General features: G+C 37.8%; 1 non-coding gene across 1 annotated transcript; it reads left to right on the top strand.

Moving 5' to 3' along the window:
* The first annotated feature begins 1,670 nt into the window (after positions 1 to 1,670).
* On the top strand, positions 1,671 to 1,762 carry Trnai-uau (transfer RNA isoleucine (anticodon UAU)). The gene is given in 2 exon segments: positions 1,671 to 1,708; positions 1,727 to 1,762. It is a non-coding gene; the product is annotated as a tRNA-Ile (tRNA).
* The last annotated feature ends 14,143 nt before the right edge of the window (positions 1,763 to 15,905 follow it).

Below are 15,905 nucleotides of genomic sequence, written 5' to 3' on the forward strand. Positions count from 1 at the left end.
TGCGCTGCGATGAGATTGAGTGGTATATGATGTCTGTGTACTTTATTTAACCGGAGTGACGAGCTTTACTCGAAAGTTATTCAATAAGTTAGCGGTAGGGTAGACGCAAAATAAAGTCTGTAAACGAGTAGTCACAGTTAACCTTCTTAGTTGACGCAAAGTAATGAAGACACGTTATCTTGTACGATCTCTGCCTTGCAGCGATCATGAACTTATTAAACAGCGTAATCTTTAGCACCCTCCAGGCAATGTATACAAGTATTTCACGTAGGGGTATCACACGTGTTTCACATTTTACACTCATTATCATTTCTACATATGAATGTTAAGTATGAAACATCTCTGATAAATGAAATAAACATATAAAATGTAACCAAGACTTTGAAAATGGTGTTGTTCAATAAGAAAAGAAGAATAAACCGTTCGTATTTAGAGCTTGAGTACGTGTGTTTCAATGTTTTTCCATGGATCTGCACTATGCTGGTTAAAATAGAGCACAATTTCATTTCACCACTCGTCTACAACAACGAAAAATAAAAGCTTGAAACTGCAAGCTTTTACGAAGGGTGCTGATGGTAACGCCACTGAAAGCCATAAAAAATAAAAACAAATTTCATTTTTAACTCTTTCTTTTTTAGTACTCTTGCACTAAAAGTCTAAAATTGAGGTAATTCCATTTACGTCTCCATATTAAATACAGTAACATTCGCTCGAAAAGTGCTTTCATCATTTCGTTATGTCATGTATCTTTGAAGTTACTTCTGGAGCAAATAATAGAAAATAAGAGATTCTACCGATATAGCACCTATCACACAGGCAAACTAGGTACGAGTTCATGTTGGGTGAGCAGCGGATAATCAGCAAGCCGCGTCGTCCTTCCTACGGTTTTAACCTGTGGAGTGATTTCAAGGGTCAAGTTTAACTACATAATTCCCACACACTGGAAGGTCTACAGCATAACAATGGAAACGATGCTGCTGCCAACCTTCAGAGAGAACTTCTATTCGTGTCTCACAGTTCGATGTATCGGTCACAGCGCTGCAACAATGTCAACAGTGCCTACTTCTAATATCTATGTACTTACAAGAGTTCTCTTTTTTATTGACTAGTACAACTTGTACTTATACGTAACACTTCTAAACATTATCCATATCTGGCATAGTTCGACCACACTGTGAAACAAGAAATCTCTTAATAGTGTAGGCCCTACTGCCAGAGGTACCGCAAACGTAACATATGAAATAGTCACATGTCGAATTTTCGTGTTAGCTATACAACAGAAATACATCACTACTAAGAAACAATCATGGTGACAAGGGTGTGAACTTCAGAGCCGACTGTTTGAAGGATGGCGCGTTGACATAAGTCGAAAGGCTGTAGTGTCCTCTAAACATTACATCTCACTTGTTATCTGGCACAACACGGAGAGATCTGTATGTGTGGAACACTCGTGAGTTTCAGTTTACTTCAGTGGACAGCAGCGTAGCGCCAGTCAAATAACGTATCGTTCCAGAAGTAGCGCTACAGAAGAACTCGCTTTTTAGTGATCGTAGCTGCTCTGCACAGTTTGTTTTCATGTTTACATGAGCCTGAAAGGCAAGCGACAAGCGACGGAACGCTGGGAACGCCAGAGAGATAGTATATCACTCTGGGCGCGCAGCCAGACCGTAGCTCCAGTGGCGCAATCGGTTAGCGCACGGTACTTATAAGGCAGTAGCCGTGAGCAATGCCGGGGTTGTGAGTTCGAGCCTCACCTGGAGCATCGTTTTATTCTTCTCTGTACTGCTACGGGTGCTTGGTTGATACGGAATATGACAGCCGCGTCGCGGTGTGTGTGGAAATGAGCAAGGTGGAAACAACGACGCGAAAGTATGGACAACAAATCCGCTGAACTGTCATAGTGAAAAAATTATAATACAAATTTTCTGCAGTGACATCATCAAAAAGTGAAAATTTTACTCGTCTTATATCGTCACATCTTGTAATTCAATAAATTTTATTAGTTGTCACATACATTTGAAACATGGAACAAAAAATTAAGTGAAAAAATACGTAATTTAAAAGAAAATTGTTCCACAAAAGCAGGAAACTAAATTTAGCACACATTTAAAATGTCCGAGTTAAAAATTTGCTTTATTGCAAATTTGTAATTTTATGTCATTACATGAGTTGTTGGAAACAATGTTGTCGAATATTTCTTGACAAAGTATCTTTGTGGCACAATAAACGCTTTAATCTAAATTCTTTATTAGTTAACAGTAACTATTCACTTGTTACTGAAGTCTGTATTTCTACAACACAGTTATCGTACATTTTTCATCAATTTTTACTGGTTTCAAATAAATAGGATTCAAGACAATTTTTTTCATATATATTCAATTTTCTGAAAACAAACAACACAAAACATATTATTTTATTGCTAGATAATAGTGCAAATCATTTGGACAGTAACTAGACAACAACTCCGTTAGCGTCTTTCGTAATAGCGCTATGAAAACTTCTTTGCAAGAAATACATACAACAATCACAATTTTATGTGTCAAATATACTGTTTTAAGTGTTAATGATTAGTAACCATGTTTAGTCTTCTTCATTTCACCTACGCACGGTAAATCCTGAATGTCTTACCACACTTCGAGTCTTATTGTTTGTTGTTTCATACTGTTATGCTTGCAGTTGTGGTATCAACGTTCGATACCACACTTGTTAGGGGTTGCAGTTATCGACCGCGGTCCGTACTAGTATAGCTGGACCCGCGAGTCGAGACTAGCGCCGCGCTGCGGCTTACAACACATCTCCAGCGTGCGCTCGGCCTTTTTTCCTCGGGACGTCAAACAGGAAGGGTATAATCTTCAGCTCATAGGAAGCAACCTCTAACAAGGCGCTTAGTTAAAGTATGGCCTATGTGATGCCTCTATAACTCTCTGTTTGTAATTATACCCCTCCTGACTATGAAGACTCCTGTACCACCAGTTAAGTACAGTATATTACTTTTTACCAACGACTTATAGTTATTTTAGTCGTTTTAGACCAAGACCATGCAACAAGTTCCTTATCGAATTCACTGACGAACCTGCTGTATATGCAAAGAAGAGATTTGTATGTTTCTATTTGGCAATTGACACCTGTCATTCACATTGGCTACGATTCGTTCGTCGTCATCATAACAGCAGCAATCTACTTTTAAGCATCAAAACTGCGACACTGTACGATTAACGTAATTAGAGTCATTCGTCACCATCGTCAGTCGGTATACTCACTGCTGAGTGTCGAGACCTCCGTTCTTCATTCATTTCTTAAGTAACTGAATCTTCGCTTATACATCTGCATCCGGAGCGGTATTCATCTCGTCTTAACACACTGTGTTCTTTGCTTGATACAACTGTCTACTTTCTGTCCTTCCTCGTGGTCTTCTACTTACGATTTTGTCTTGGAAAATGGTCTCTTCCAAATAATGTTGTTCCCTTCTCTTCTCAAAATGTGTTCAAGGATCTGGAAGTGTCTTTGGCTGTCACGAAAAGATAAATTTCTTGTAATGCAGAGTTCTTTTGTAATGGAAGCATTGGTTCTTATTTCTGTCCATGGTACGCATAACATCATTCATCAGCACCACATGTTGAAGGCTTCGACTCGTATCTTGTTTGTAGTTTTCACGGTTCAGATTTTGTAGCCGTACAAGAAAACAGCAAACACCTATGTTTCCACCAAGTTCATCTTCTTTCTTTAGGATGTTGCCAGGTTCTGCCAGATATTATTGAGTTTCACCCCTTTGGCTTGGCCGAAAACGAATCGTTTTACTTCTTTGTTACACTTTCCTGTCTCACTAATCAATGATCCTAGATCAATAGTTAACCTGGGGGTAATTACCGCAGGGGGTGGAGATAAAATGTAATTTTCTGAGAGGTGAAAACAACTGAATTCAGTCGTGTTTCGATTACGTGACTGAATTACTTCTGAGAGATCATGACTATCATCACTATTTCGTAACGCTGTAATACTGCTTACAAAAGTTACCAGTAATTACATTTTTTTCAAATAGGAGTATTAATTCACAACTCAGTATTGTAGGGCTACAGTTTGTGAAAATGATGTATAAATAACATGTTCCTCACATAGTCCACACACTACACACATTCATTTTTCGATGTGTATATGACAGTAAAACTGAAACGTATACACCAAATATGCTTAAATATTTCATGAAAATGCCATATCCGAGTTGATGTAGTCCCTACAACGCACCACATTGCTTGATTAATCACTTCACAGCAATGAGCGAACCAATTGACGTTACAACAGTAACTACGAAATAACTGCTGGATACTAATCATTGGCTGCCTGAAGCCTTCCAATTTTTTGCAGTTCAGAAGTAAGGAGTACAGCTGTCAAGTGTCTTAGACACACTAGGACTAGGAATAGCGCACACGTTTTAATTTGGTTGATTTTAAATGGGACTGCAGTGTGCCTGTGTGGAGTTAGCGTTGCTAGCGGGAAGAGGGTTGCAGAGGAAGCATATTTTGTTACAAGTGCTTACCTGAAATGTGCGTGGTTAGCTTGCTTTTCTGACAAGGATTTTTAAGCTGTGGACTGAGAACTACTTCATAATTCTATAAGAAAGGTTGTTAGAAATAAGCCATACCAACTGTAACATTAGGTCATTCGTTTGTGGTTTAATAAAACACATAAAAAACTAAATATTATTATCTTTTTGAAAAAGAAAGTCTTCGAAGAAAATTTTTCGTTATAAGGTTTATTTCGGTGATAAAGTTGTTGACGATAGGTGGAGGAGGGGATGTGGGAGAGTAACAGCTAACATCTGACTGCACTCAGGGGTAATGGTCCCAGGAAGGCTATGAAGCACTGCACAAGGCGTACACAACCATTCACCAACGCCATATCCTTTAAGCAAACTGTAATTTAGATTTCATTTAAACTTTATTGATTGATAAACAGTATTTTCGCCTATTTTCATTCACAGAACGAGACTTAAATAACAGTTCTTGGAGGTATGTGCCGTCTATGCAACTAAATGAAGGCAGTTTGTTTGTTGCCATACGCGTTTCGCTTCATTTATTTGGGAAGCATCATCAGTGGCCTGAAATACATGTTTCTTTTTATATATACAATAAGCGTATTATCTGCTAGATATAATAGGTTGATATTTTACATTTTCTCGGGTTTTTTAGGTTAGAAGCAACTTTTGTAGCACAAGTTCCGTAAAATGATGTATCTTTCGTTTTACTTACGATTTCCAGCACTGCTAACACATATATGTGTTTCTGGAGATGTATTTGTTGGTCTTCATGCTCCAGTTAGCCGAATAACTGGAGGATGAAGACCAACAAATACATCTCCAGAAACACATATATGTGTTAGCAGTGCTGGAAATCGTAAGTAAAACGAAAGATACATCATTTTACGGAACTTGTGCTACAAAAGTTGCTTCTAACCTAAAAAACCCGACAAAATGTAAAATATCAACCTATTATATCTAGCAGATAATACGCTTATTGTATATATAAAAAGAAACATGTATTTCAGGCCACTGATGATGCTTCCCAAATAAATGAAGCGAAACGCGTATGGCAACAAACAAACTGCCTTCATTTAGTTGCATAGACGGCACATACCTCCACGAATTTAAAGCAACTAAAGGATAAGACGGAAAACAGTAAAAATGACGATTAAATAACAGTGTTCACTCTGGAAAACAGATTACGAAGTTCTTCCTCAGCTTCTCAATGGACATAACATACAAGTCGCATATCATTACAAAATATCCTGCCCATCAATAAGAGATGCAATATAGAGAATACTACAAAGCTGGGAAATATTTGCAATGAAGGGCTTTCAGAGTTTATACTTCTGTAGTTGGCCTTCTTTATTACCATTATTATTGTTATTATTATTATTATTATTAAATTCTTAGTTAATACAAACAAATTGAAGTATTTTTTGATAGCGATTAAACTATTCATCAACATTTGTAAAAAATCGTAATTTATTGTAGCTCAAGTCAATAAAAGATTTATTTAAAAAATAAATAAAGAAAGTAGCACAATTGCTTAGCACAGGATTACCTAGAGGGCAGTTGGAGTGAGCAATGCCAGAGTTGTGACTTCAAGTCATTATTCATCTATGTAGTGGTTGGGTACCAGTGTAATGTGGAATCTAACGGCTGGATCTACATCTATGTGGACATGAGCAGTCTGAATATTTTGACGTGTTGACAACACATCGTCTGAAATGTCATAGTGAAAAACTAATACAAATTTTCTATAGTGGCATGGCCGCAGACTGGAAATTTTACGTGCCTTACATGACTTATATCATTACATGTCCCCTGTTTTATCTAGTAATTCTGTAAAACTTTGTAGGAGAAAATGCTATCAAAACCTATTAAGTATTTGGGTCATCACACACTCTTCAAATTCAGAACAAAATATTCTTTGAAGAAATAATAATTGAAAAGAAAACCTTTCCACAGAAGTAAAAAACAGAATTTAGTACATATCTCAAATATTTGCCACAAAAAACTATTAGTTGTTATGCAGATTTTCAGTTCTGTGTCGCCACATTAACTGTTGGTAACATTATGGAGGAATTGCATTTGTGGCACAGTAAATGTTGTAATCTAAATTATTTACTAGTGATGAGCAAGTTTTTATTTGTTGTTAAACTCTACATTTCTTCAACGAAATTGACGTACATTTCTTACCAACATTTATCAATTTCTCAAATAAATATGATTCAGGACATGCCCTCTTACATGGTTATTCCGTTTTCTAAAAAAACAAACAAACACGAATCATATAACTTTATTCTCAGATATTAGTGAAAATAATTTTGGCAGTGATTAGACCACAATAATTTTGTTAGCTTCTTAAGTAATAGTATTGTGATCATTTCTTTGCAAGATAAATGTACAAAAAACTTTTTCTCAAATAAACTACCTTTTTGTACTGGGGAAATTCTGATATGTCTTGTTAATTGTTACTTCAGTACTGTTATGTTTGCAACAGTTTACTCCTAAGTGTCAAGAAGGAGAAACTGTACGAATAACACTATTAGTTTTAGCGCTATCATTAATAATATTTTGCAATCTTTTTTTCTCTGTACATAACACTGTGCAAACATATTCATTGGATATAAATAAAAATTTCTTATAACTGTGAAGTATCCTGTTCATTAATAATAGGTGAAGTACGGAGGATTGTAAGAAACTAGGAAATGTTTACAATGCAAGGCTCTAAATCAAGTAGACCTTACTTACGCGTAATATTAGGGGGATCTCACACTCAGTCTGTTTGTTTTGCTGTAGCTGTCGTGGAGCTAGCATGAAGAATGGGCGAATGGAATGCCGATAAGTTGCAGGCTAGTTTTCCTCGAAGGTTGATGGTGGATCTGTGGTGCAAGCGTCTTCAGTGCTTGGAAAAAACTGTCAACATGGCACTAATACTCTTAGATGGTTCAGATAATATGAAATGAATAGTTTTAGAATTGATGATACTAAAGCCCTCAAGTAGAATGTTGTAGTGGTACAATGAAACAGTAATACATAGTCTAGAATTTAATAGATAAACGCTGTACTATGAAACATCGAAATTATTTCACTCCTATGAACCAGGAGTGAACACGACTCTGTAACACCACATTACTATGAAGTAGGTATCTCAGTGCTACACTATTTCTCTAGCGTTGCGAAGAAATGGAGAAAAGTAGCTAGAAGTAATTTATATTGCTTTGAAAATCTAAGTTCAGTCCCATTAGCAAATTACATTTTTGAAGTGTAGCTCTAGCATTTCGAAAACACCAGTCTGTAGAGAAAAATGGTGGTAGTCTTATTCATTACTAAAAGGAGGAGTGACATATTAGAGTATAACAACGACTTCATCAATTGTCAAAAAACTTTAAAATTATTTGCTCATTTTTCAGACCTAACAGCGATAATGCCTAGGAATACCGATCAAAAATTTGTACCGCCCATTTAACTGCAGTCGTCTTCAGCGTTTTCGATCACTGAGTTCAGTTGCCTCCTCTATATTAAGTGAAGGCTCAGCTGGAATGTGTGTCAATTCCTGTGTATGAAGCGTTTTTTAGGGTATAGGACGACGAATGTGCATAGTTGGCCTAAAAATCTGGATAAAAACTCATGCTCAGTTTCGTAAGCTAAAGATAATAAATTGTTGATTGTATCGTTCATTAAATGTTGAGAAATGTGGAGCGAACGCTCTGAATTGTTGGATTGTGTTTCTAAGGCACTGTAGAGCTTTGATATGTTGAAGATGTCGAAGTCAGGGTTCTCGAGAAAGATAGTTTTGATTTTTAAGGAATATAATTTCTGTATAGAGGCTCAGAATGAATAAGTTTACATCGTTCTTGGGACTGTCTTGATTGTGTTGCGATTTTGTGAGAGCATGACAGTCAATTACCTGTGTTCTTCGAAGCTTGGGAAGTTGGATGCCAAATAGCATTCAAATGTTCGAAGGACACATTAGTTAAAAGATATTTTTTTGCCCCAGGAAGTTAGAAAATATATCTGTAAAAGTACTAAAAGCAGAGAATGTGTTAGAAAAGTAGATGTGCTAAAGCTGGTAGAGAAAGAAGGGCAAGGAGACCAGAAGTTAATAGCGTCTCGAAATGCTGAATTGTCTCGCAATGAACTACATGCATGCTTCGTTGGAACGAAAAGCTAATCGACAAGTGTAGCAAGCAAACTGAAATCACTGCATCCTATCCTCGATGACTCTTTGTTGACAGGCTACATAACGCTGATCTGTCATATAGAGAAAAGTATCAGCCGCCTCACCATCATCTGACAGGACAAACTTTGCAAAGTGACCGTCGGCTTTCCCGCCACCGAGTGTCAACTGTTGCTATGATTTTTTAGGAACCAGTACTGGGTACTAAATTGATGACAAATCATCTGGCGTGTTCTGCATCAGTGTTTTACATGTCATCGTCTAAATGATAAACCTGCACGACAGCTCTTGAGAGACTTGCCTCCCGCATATCTGCAAACTATGAGGCTTTCCTTCAACTGCGGAACTGATTAAATACGAGATCTTCCTATTAGGGATGGCAATTATCGCTTAATATTAGTGTTAAAGGCACTCCAAGTAACAGGTTTATGAAATAAGAAACTTTTGGTATTTTATTCCCATCACTTCCTGTGATAAACGTAGAAATCGAACCAATATTGAAAAATTTTTCCTCCCTCAGTTTCAAGATACACAGAATCGAAATACTAATACTAATTCTGTTCACGGCTTGCTGCTTTTCTCGAAAAGTGATAAGTGGCTTAATACTAGAAAAAGTCAACAATATTCTCGTATTGATTCTACCTTTTTGAACTCTGCACAAAAATCATGATTTTATCGAGGATCATATCACTATTTGGGCATTAGGAATAGTCACTGCTGTGAAGATTTGAGAATGAATAACTCTACTTAAAGGCTACATGTAGGTAAAGGCATATTGAGTAGACACAGGCAACATATGAGTTTCTTACAGTTTTTATTGTAAACTGTAATTGAGTTGTTGTTTTCTCCTTTTACGATGCCTAAATTTTGTTGTGACTTCTCCCGTTCTTAATCTTTTAAAGGAAATGGAGTATTGTACTTTATAGGTACTCTACTTCGTAAAACACTTTCAGATACGGGAAGCTGCCATTCTGTAATACAACTTATGTCCGATGACGACAGCGTGAAACTGTCATGTAGACCAGATGGGACAAGCTTAGGATATTGCATGTACACTCATTACCATCCAATAGGCCACATGGTAACAGGAACATTATTTTCTCAGTAATGCTGTACCAATTCTTATGCCACGTTTTCGTTCCTAGTTTCCGTCAGCATTGTTATTAAAATAGCGCTGATCGCTTTTCCCATTTTCTACAATAACGTAATTTTTCAATGCAATAGAAATTTTACGAATAAAAATTAGTTTTCTAATGTTTATTTAAAAAACTAAAATTTTAGCACTGGTGCTTGACTAATTGATATTTCGGTTTTTTACCTGGTTATCAGTAAAAAATAGAAAAAAAACCTGTTATAACAGAGCCCAAACAAATACCGAAAAATAGACGTCATTCGGAACTAAAATAACAGTATCGTTTTTAACCGGTCGGTTTTTCCCATCCCTACTTTCTTTTGTAAACCGGCTCTCAGCGACCCAAATTAAGTACTATGTAACACTATGCACGTGCCTGGCAACACGAGCAGTGATCCTGCTGGTAGTTAGCAACGTGAAAACCGGCGCGTTCCTGTCTCACCTAAGATTTGTATTACTACGAGATAAATGTCGACAACGCTGCAGCGACGAGGGGGGACGAGTTGTAATCTGCTGTGAACACTCATTATCAGAAGACACATGTGAAAACCTTTAGGATCGAAGAAGGCATCGATTGAGACTTCATTCCGTCAGCATCACCACACTTTGGAGGGAAGCAGGAATGAAGTTCTGTATCACTTGCGGCGAACGGTGGGAAACAGAAGTCCAACGTTAAGAGAGTTCACAACAATGGCTTGTCAAATTGAGGATAGTTTGAATTCTTGTCCTCTCACACCAGTATCTTGCCATCCTACTAAAGTCGTCTTCCCCCGAGGTTATTTTCTGATTGGAACCAGTCACTATCCCTCCGTCAGATACAGGTGTAGCCAGACTCAGCTTGCGCTCAAGGTGGGGAACTACTGAAACAGCAGCTCCAGATATCTTGACGATGCTCTTCAGCTTGCTATCTACATCATCTGCAAGAGTGGGCCAAGTGGACGGTAACCAATCAGAACGTGCAACCTGGCGCATTGGCGTAGCAATTGAAGACAAACCGGCACCCTTGTGCTGGAAGCTCACCATAGTTGGAGGAGTACTCCCTGAGCGCTCCGAACTGGTGAAGTAGTTTTCAAGTGATCCATTTGTAATCTGTATATTTTACTGAATAAAGCGATGCTAAAGTGAACAGTCTATTTGCGATTTTATCTTGTATGTTTTCTTCTATTTTCTGTGTATATGTTTTGCATCAGGCCTAGACAACATAGCACCGAACCTCTCAAAAGCCAATATTGAAAGTACTGTTAAAATTCTCCATCCTTTGCTGAAGCATATTTGGCTTGAACAGAAATCTCCAAAGGAGTGGAAAAATGGTTTGGTGGTAAAGCTCCCAAGAAAGGAAAATTTGCCAGACTGTAACAACTGGCGTGGTACTACATTGTTATCAGTGCCCAGTAAGGTCCTCACGAGAATTATTTTAAACAGAATTAAAGAATCACTTGAAAAGCGACTGCGTAAAGAACAGGCCACTTTTAGGGCACACCACAGTTGTGTTGATCTTATTAACACTCTTAGGATCATTTTAGAGCAAAGCAAAGAATTCCAAGCAACCATGTCCCTGGCATTCATTGATTTTCAAAAGGCCTTCGATTTCGTGAAACATAAAGTGCTCTGGCAGCTGTTGTGGGAGTGTGGCATACCACAGAAGACCTTAAACGTCATAAGAGATCTATATGATGGCTACAAATGTTGTGTACTTCACAAGGGAAATATGACAGAGCCCATAAAGGTAACAACTGGACTTCGGCAGGGTTGCATTTTATAACCAACACTTTTTCTACTTGTTCTAGACTGTTATGAGAAGAGTCACAGCAGGCAGGAGACGAGGAATCCAGTGGGGGATTTGGATTTTGCAGACGACATAGTTTTATTAGCTCAGTGGCTGACTGATATGCAAGCTAAATGAAACTTGCTGAAAGAAGAAGCAGAGATTGCTGGCCTCAAGATAAATACAGGCAAAACAAAGGAAAGGAGAGTAAATTCAGGGAACATGGAGGTGCCACTGTTAATAGGTGAGTAGCGGGTGGAGACTGTCAAATCATTCCTGTATCTGGGTAGAAAGTGACGGAAGATGGTGGAGCCGGAGATGGCGTGAAAAACCGCATTAAAAAGGAAAATGCTGCCTTCATACAATTGTATCCAATATGGAAAAATAGAAATATCACGTACAAAACAAAAGTCCGTACGCCAGTAAAAGCTCGAAAATGGATAAAAAGACAACATCGCAGTTACAAAACTTCATAAATAAATGTCTATGTAATGAGGAGCTCTGGTGAATAACAAACCAGATACGTATAGAACACCAGATACGAGAGATAAAGTGGGGTTGGTTGGGGCACACCTTGAGAAAACCAGATGAAGCCATCGAGAAAAAAGCATTGGAATGGAATCACCAGGGAAAAAGGAAGAGAGGAAGGCCAAGGGGTACATGGAAGAGGACAGTGGAAGGGGAAGCAAAAAGAGTTGGCAAGACCTGGGCAGAATTGAGGCAAATGGCGAAAGACAGAGAGGGATGGCGAGTTCTCCTGGATTCCCTATGCCCCCATAGGGGCCAAAGGAATTAAGTCAAGTACGTCAACTCAGTGTATTGCCTGTTTATGTGGTGATGCTTTTCCTCACCAGTAGCAAAACACAAGAAGCTGTTTCCAAGAAAAATGTGCGTAGGAAGTGACAGAACGGCTGACTGAAAGACGTAAGGATTTGTGTAATTTTTTGAATTCTCTTTCACATTTCACCAGGACATTAGGACTTTAATATTTTATGATGAGTTCTATGCATTTTTACCATTGTCATTATTAGTCTAAAATGTTGCAATAGTTTGGAAGGAAATTAGCATTTCTGTGTAGGCTGGCATGTTCAGTCCCTTCAGACTTCTGTGTTCAGACGACGCTGCTCTCTCCGGATGGGCGAGCAAAGCGGTCATCCCGGCCGAAGGCCATTTAACGGTGCATTCCTGAGGACAATTGGGGTAGGTTTCCGCTCTCTCCGGCTGTGACGAGGAGCTTGGTTGTCGTGTCGCTGGGCAGTACCGCCTAGGCACGTCAGTCTCTCTGCTTCGGATTGTAATACCGTGCACACAACTGTAGCAACAATGTGCGAATTATTATCAAGAAGAAGAGCACTGATTTTATAACTATTTAACTCATTGAAACCCCAGTGATACTTCTCTTACAGTTAAAATAACATTGACTTCTACAATGGCAGTAGCCCTGTGTTGATCATAGAAGTATGTAAATGATCTTATGTACATATTTTATATAAGCTAGAGACAAGTAAGTTGCTAGAACTGTATTGAAGAAACTGATGAAACATTTATACTGATATTACGGTGCATTAAGGAGTTATTACTAGCGTTGCAAAAGTCAAAAACTAATAGTCAACAACCGGAACAGTCTACAATTATTTCAATAACGAAACCAGATGACGCAATGCACTTCGTTGTAGTGGAATAGTATGGACAATACCGTAAATATGGAATGGATGCTACTACATTTTTCTGAAATTAATAATTAATCTTATCATATTTTTCCAGATGTGGGACCGAAGGCAGACAACGATAACGTGGTTCATAGAAAAATCGAAAAAAGAAATGTTTCACGAGATTTGAAAAACTGAAAATCATACTGCCTAACAATGAGTTCCAATTTGTGAAGAAACTGTGGAGGACCAAGGAATTTATTTCTCATAATATATCGCCATAGCATTCACCCTGTGCTTCAGAAGAACGAATTATTCTTGAGATAGGTTTATGTAGACGAAACCTAGGTCGCTGGGAAATTTCATGCGCAGGATGGCTAAAATTATGAATGATACAGTCCAAAAGACTATTCTGACACAAGTTAAGTAAGCAGACGTTTGTCATGTAGATTGGTAACACTTTGTCATTCTCCTACACTTCCCCATTGCTTTGTGAAGCTATTTAACTTCTCACTGTTGACTGAATGATCACTCTGTTATTTTCTGAGTGTTGACTACATTTGAATGGATTATATTTTCACTGCATTATTTTTGAGTATCGTGACAGTTTACGACGAGTAGAATAATAGCTGATAAGACACTACTAACACTTTTGTTTTCTCTCTTTTGTTCAGTACTGCGATCTTTTTATTTAGGAGAAAATGGCATCCTGTTCTGCCGGCAACCGGGTCGAATCACCATTTCTCGATTTGTCCCTAGAGGGAATAAATCGCGCTGTTAGAATCTATCGTTTACAAAGAATAAAAAAAGAGAGACGTAATTTAATTCAAAACATGTATCTAACAAATGCTGTATTGATCGGTGACACCCATCATTGTAACTAACAATAAAAATTACGTCATCTGTAAATGAATTCTCCACTCCTTCCTTAGTGTGGTTCTGCCAAGGTGATATTGGTTTGGGTTTTTTTGGGGGGGAAGAGACCAAACTGCGAGGTCATCGGTCTCATCGGATTAGGGAAGGATGGGGAAGGAAATCGGCAGTGCCCTGTCAAAGGAACAATCCCGGCATTTGCGTGGAGCGATTTAGGGAAATCACGGAAAACCTAAATCAGGATGGCCGGACGCGGGATTGAACCGTCGTCCTCCCGAATGCGAGTCCAAGGTAATGTGTTTGACTCGTTTGAAACAGCAATTTTATATAGTCGTGCTACGAGCTAACTTAGAAACAAAATTAATCTGAGCCAAGAAGCCACTGAATATCAATTTTTTTCGTAAAGCCAGGAACATTATGGTTAGGGAGTTTTGTGACGCGCTCTGATTGTTGGTAAAAGTGCAATTTTAAACAGAGTTTAGACTTACATGAATTAAATGGAAAAACTAGGGATTTTTTCCTGTTTATGAAGAATTTTATAAATATTCAGCATTATTAATTGCATATCGAGAGAAACATTATTCGAAAGACTGAAGTGATCTAATAAATACACTTCTATTTATTTCATTTTAATTTCTTTTCGTGATTCCTTGCTAAATTCTGGTGGAATAAACAGCCACCGTTTTCAGAATTTTAATTTATTCTGGACGTCGAAAATTTATGTGAGGTAACCAAGATCGAAGTTGAGGATTCGAAATATTATTAAATATCTTATTGAGGAAAACATCCGTACAAGAATTACCAATTTACGTTTATTTGCTTCAATCTGTCAAAAAAGACAGCATTTTTTACCAGGTCCAAACTTCCTGATTTTGAGCATCAAACAACACAAAAATGTTAGAGTTACGTCATAGGAATATCTACAAACTATAGAGATTCAATACTAACACTCTTCAAGAAGCTGAGAACTCTGTTCCTATTTACTTATTTTTTATTATTATTTGCTTCTAAGACTTTCTGAAACATAGATTGCTTAAGGCAGATGCTTTACTTCTAATGTGGAACTGAAATAACGTTAGCACGATAGTTACATATTGGCGTGGCAAATTAAGCAATACGGATATCTCATTGCATCAAGATATTATTCAATGACTTGGAGGTGAAAGCGGAGAGAACGTTTTGGGAACATTTCTGCCTATTACAGTATACTTTAATAAGTCATGGTGGATTCTTGTATTTACCAGACTTCTTTTGAAGGCTATAATGCGTGACGACGTGAGAAAGATGGTTTTATTGTTATGAACTTCTTCAAAAATATTTCGCGCCATCCTTACTGCCAGGTGAAGAGAAGACGCGGGATAGGAATGTGATTGCATTGACTAACAAGCTTACATACGAGCGATATAAATATACTAAATCATTAAACTTTTTAAATGTTCTGATTTCCGAATAATATCGATCAAATTCTTCATTTGTGTTGCCACGGTGTCGATATCTGCTACGTAAGTTGTTTATTAAGTTGGTGGCGTGCACGTCACCCATGAATCGTGTTTTCTTTGTCACAACAGACGTTTTGTATTATTCAGTGAAAGCATTGTGAATGGCGGACGTTTCTTGTTCTTTTCCTGTTCACAACGAGTATTTGATGCCTGTAAATCGATTTACAAAAATTTTCCTCTTTGCCACTGATGCAGCAAATGAAAAATGGACAAGAGACTTGCCTGTCCATCCCATCATAACCGAGAAACGGAAGTTAGAATGCCCACACTGTTGAATTTTAAAAG

Source organism: Schistocerca gregaria, chromosome 2, assembly GCF_023897955.1.
Source record: "Schistocerca gregaria isolate iqSchGreg1 chromosome 2, iqSchGreg1.2, whole genome shotgun sequence".
Taxonomy (NCBI): domain Eukaryota; kingdom Metazoa; phylum Arthropoda; class Insecta; order Orthoptera; family Acrididae; genus Schistocerca; species Schistocerca gregaria.